The sequence below is a fragment of the Mya arenaria genome, chromosome 9, assembly GCF_026914265.1.
Source record: "Mya arenaria isolate MELC-2E11 chromosome 9, ASM2691426v1".
In the NCBI taxonomy this organism is placed as follows: domain Eukaryota; kingdom Metazoa; phylum Mollusca; class Bivalvia; order Myida; family Myidae; genus Mya; species Mya arenaria.
This window is the reverse complement of record NC_069130.1, coordinates 48,803,030-48,808,248: the sequence shown is the minus strand read 5'-3', so window position 1 is coordinate 48,808,248 and position 5,219 is coordinate 48,803,030. Positions and strand designations below refer to the sequence as shown.

The window sequence follows — 5,219 nt, the reverse complement described above, 5'->3', positions numbered from 1 at the left end:
ATACTTATTTTAAAGTCCTAAGTGCTAAAAGGGGTGAGATAAACAATATTAAATGACAGTCAAGAAAAGATGTAGAAGATGTATATGATCTAAAGAGTGTGTGTATTTTTAAGAAAAATCGTTGACAAAGCCTTAGTGTTATTCATGTTGTTGGTTGCATGATTTAAAAAAAAAAAGAGATATTCAAGTGAATCTTGGTGTACACATGTTTCCAAAGACATTTGTAGAACAAATTGTAGAACAAATAACATTCTGCTGTGAGGCAAACCCTGTTATATTGAACAGATTTATTAAAATTTTCCCTTTTTCAGAAACAAATATGAATAGAGGACTTCTTAGAGAAGAAGTATAGCCAAACTTGCAGAAAACAACAACCGGATGTGCATCACTTAAGAAAAGAAACAGGTTATTGACATTTCGATATTCAAAATACCAAAACCGGTAGTTAAATTAACTTTTTACCTGTATTGTCATTGCTAATACAACAGTGGAGTGCTCTTGTAAAACATATTTGCAATGATTCAATGTATAAGTCTGGATTATATATTTTGTTATGGTATAACATTTTGTTGTAATACTTGGTATTAATCTGGCTAGGCCCAAAGCTGAAAAAACATATTTAAGAGTATGTTTTTAATGTTGTAATTTTAAAATAAATTTTGAATAATGATTATTAAAGCTAAAATGAAACCTCCAAAATAAATAATACTAAAACTGTTTTCAGGATTTCTCCAAATGTAGAAATGCAGACAGCTCTTCACCATCAACTGTGATCCTTTGTAATTTTGTGTACATATGAAACTAAATGACTGCAAAGAATTGTTGTTGTTTTTGTTTTTAGGTTGTTGTATGCATACTTCATTATAAATCCCATGATTTTATTTCCACCAAGTGCCACGTAGTTTCCACCAAGTGCCACATTGGGGTGGCATTTGGTGGAAAAAAAGATCAAAGAAACTGAACATGGCATTTGGTGGAAAACGTTCCAACACTCCACCAACTGCCACGTTGGGGTGGCAGTTGGTGGAAAAATTTGCCACGTGGCATTTGGTGGAAAACGTTCCAATACTCCACCAACTGCCACGTTGGGGTGGCAGTTGGTGGAAAAATTTGCCACGTGGCATTTGGTGGAAAACGTTCCAATACTCCACCAACTGCCACGTTGGGGTGGCATTTGGTGGAAAATGGTGAAAAATTTGATCAAAGTCCCATTTTCTTCTGTTTTTCATCGTTTTACACCAAGTGCCACCCGTTCCAATACTCCACCAACTGCCACCCATTTTCCACGTCCAATTCATGGCAAATGTAGGGAAGGGTAGTTTCAGAGTTTATTGGCAAATCGCACTACACTATTAGGAATAAAGAAGGAATACAACTACTAGATTTAACTTTGTTTATGTTGTTATTTTTATGTTTTATATTTACAGTAAACTTATTTTGTAAATTCAAAATGTATTAAATTAATTCCTCATAATTATAGGAGTCAACGGTTAAGATATGACCATTCGATTTCTTAACGGTTACGAATTGACTAACACAATGATTATGCAATGACCAACAATGAGCGGTTACGAAATGACCGTAATTCATTTGACAGGGCTTTTACCAGCTGTTTGTCTGTGCAGAGCGGGAATTTTACCTGGGATTGGCTGGACCGAAAGTCAAAGTCCCCGCTATTAGCAGGACCTTGGGGGCCCATGCTGCAATTGACTGTTGCATTATTTGGATTTTTTTCTTAACTTTCTGACACGCCCCTCTACAGTATTTTATAGTCGAGTTTAGTAATATTTATTTACAGAAATTGGATAACTTAACAAGTAAAGTAAACTGTACTGAGCTTTGGAACAAACCTACATCAATTTTAGGGTCTACACTGAATAAACCCAAAATGTTAGTTTTGATTTGCCAAATTCGAACAGTATTTAGTCTATCCTCACAAAATTTACAGGATCATCAGATAACAAATTTTCTAAAAATTTTGTAAGCTGGAATTTTTCAGTACACCCCCCCCCCCCCCCCCCCCCCCCCCCCCCCCCCCCCCCCCGGACACGCAATGCAATTCGTGTTTCGCTGATCTGTTGGCTGGGGTAACATATCTAATGATCAGATCATCCATTTGGGGATTAAGATATGTTACCCCAGCCAACAGGCTGAATGTTTAATTTTACTCATTACTAAGCTTTGTTTTAGTGCGAATATCAACATGTTTTTGATTATCTAATTGCAGTTGCTGCTTGGGACAATAAAGTTAAGTCAGCAACCGTCTACCAGACTGCAAGATTAATCTCTTCCAGAGGATTTCGTACCTTTCCAGGTAAGTGTGCATTGATTGATTGATTGATTGATTGATTGATTAATTAATTGTGAGTTTTTGTAAAAGAATAACTGTGAAACCATTACTAAATGTTGAGTATGTGCATGCTTCACATATTCTCCGTCCTGGTTGGCATACTGGATCGTCATCAGACACTCTGCCATGAATGTGAGAGAGTTTAAAGCTATTTCTTAACTATAACTATATTGAGGTTTGATTAAATTTACGCCGCCGTGTTACTGAGTAACAATTTGAAATTGGGCCAAAATTATCAAGCAAGAGCTTTGCATAAATCTTTTTCAAACTTCTGCGAGATTTCTGCCCTTGAAAATATTTGCTCGCAGCCTGCCTCAAAGTTTCACTTCGTTCAGTATTTGAAAGCTTTCGGATACATTTTTTTATTAATTTTAGATCTTAATGAGGCTACTTCTAAGTAAATAGATGCTCAAAGTAACTAGATGCTCTGGGTGTTCACTGGGTGACAAAGGCTACCCAGTATTGGTTGGTTCTTTTTTTCTGAAAAGATGTTTCTAGTGAATTGCCCAGTTGCAGTGGTTTTGACACCACAGAACCAGCATTGCTCCATGACAGATATATGTTTTCGTCATTGATGTCAGTACTGCTGTATTGGAGGCCTCACAATTTCTGTGTGGAAATGTCATCTGATACACTCATAACAGCGTATTTCTAGCATAGCTTTCATAAGTGCATGGCCATTCTCTGTCATTTTCAGATACACTGTGTTGTGTGTGGATAAGAAATGCAGAGTGGTACCAGCAATCACCTAAGCCACCATTCCCCTAACAGACAAAAGGCTCATGGGGACAGTTCCTGCAATTTGCAGCAAAGCTCTCAATTGTAGCTCTACGAACTTCAGGTAAGCGATAAATCTGGACTTCAAGATATCTCTGTACTCGCTTTAAGTTTATACTTCATTTGAACAAAACTTACAATTACAGCATCAAAATCCAGGATTAGATCCCAAACCAAACTTTGTCTCCTTCATTAAACTTAATTTCAGATGTTCTATAAGCCACATACATGTTCACTACTTATGACGGAGAACTTTCGCAAATTGATTATAAATGCGTTTTCCCAGATTTACACCCTCCTCTTGCAGATACTGCCGATGGTGGAGCTTGGGTGCACCGGGCCGGTTTTTCAGCCGTCTGGAATCAACATCTCCAGCTGAACTGGGGCCGGGAATAATATAAGACTCCTTAGCAGCATGGTGAGCTTTTGCGTATTTATTTCCAGGCTCGTATACCTGGCCAGACTTCTGCGTTAAAGCTTTCCTTTCGTCATTTTTTAAATAATAAATTAATTAAAGGGGTAAAGGGATAAGTAACAAGGTGCCTATTCCATCAATGAGTATCACTGTCTTTAAATTGCTGTTGCGGTACAGTTTTAAGCAAAAGTTTTATGGCCCGGCTTGTTTGCAACTCCTCATTCATTTTTGTACAGCGAGAAAAGTAAGGAAATTCTAGAAATTTACGAGAATTATGGATTGTTTTTCTTGAGTTACACAGTACATAAGGAGGAATTAGTGTGTACACAACTCCTCATTTTTTTAATGTTAATTGCAGACTTTATGAAAAGAAAATTCCTGTTTATTATTTATGCATGTAACATAGATGTGTATAAGACTTACTTTAAAAACATGACATAAAAGAGCTAACTTTAATTAATTTTCTCAAAAAAAAGATATCTTTACTGTTAAAGTAAGAACTTTTACTGCATAGTAAGTAATGTCTTCTACTCATCTTTATGACATCATTACATGGAATGATGTCAACTTCCCAATACATATTTCCACATGGCGCAGCTCATTTATATATTTTGTTGATGGATTGTTTAGAATGGGACAGTTTTAATTGGGCATAATGTTTAAATCGCCAGTTTACAGAGTTTCAGCCAGTCATTGCTGTTCTTTACATTGCTGAGGAGGACAGTCCTGCCAACATAACAGCTTGTTCAATAACAGGTAAAAAACTTACTTCGTTTGCATTTTTGATTGCTAACAGAATTTTGTGTGCACACATTGAGATAATTAAAATTATTATACCTGATATTTATTCATCATATAGTAAAAACTCCAGGACAATATTTCCAATTATCACTTTACATTTTTAACTACTGCCAGATTTTGTTAGCTCTTTTAAGCAAACATTACATTAATTGCAAATTCTATAAGCAATTAAACAAAACTTACTACACATATGATGCAGAATGATGTTTTATTTGGTGTGCATATGATTTTCAGCTTATGGACAGGAAAACATCTACTTCAACAATCACAGCAACACAATGAGATCCCTATTTTAAAGAAATAATGCCACCTTTCATTAATTCATTCTATCAATCATTCATATATATATTCATAAATTCATTCATTTATTCAGTTTATATATATACATTGAAAAACTTGACACTACTCAAGGCAAAAGAAATAAAAAGTGAGCAGCTTTCATAAAGATTCGAGCCTTTTCCCTTCATGCATTAAAAAAACAACCTTAATACATTATAAATGTCCTAAAAACTGTAATTTATTGCTTATTTCAATAGCCAGCCTGGTTGCTGTAGCCACAGAGGATTTTTCAAGGACAAGAACCAGTGCTGGTCAAAATGTGGTCTAGTGTGGTTTTCCATACCGGCTCTCGGCAAGGATTTCCAAGAAAGGAATACCGTCTCCAAGTAAGAAGAAATTCTAAGCATGTCTAGATTTAATGCTTTCAAAATGCGTCTGGGTACTCAGTAAGATGAGATTAACCTTTGAATTGTTAAATACTGATTGCAAAATGTCCAAAAGACTATATATTTCATTATTTCATAAAATTTGTCCTGAAAATCTTTGAATTCATGAACATTTCTGCATATTTATCACATTTATGACTACATAAAAGGT

General features: G+C 35.5%; 1 long non-coding RNA gene across 1 annotated transcript; it reads left to right on the top strand.

Annotated features, from left to right (window-relative positions):
• Positions 1–2,226: 2,226 nt before the first annotated feature.
• LOC128246670 (uncharacterized) lies at positions 2,227–4,993 on the top strand. The gene is made up of 5 exons (XR_008263324.1): positions 2,227–2,314; positions 3,048–3,191; positions 3,435–3,545; positions 4,221–4,298; positions 4,880–4,993. It is a non-coding gene; the product is annotated as an uncharacterized LOC128246670 (long non-coding RNA).
• The last annotated feature ends 226 nt before the right edge of the window (positions 4,994–5,219 follow it).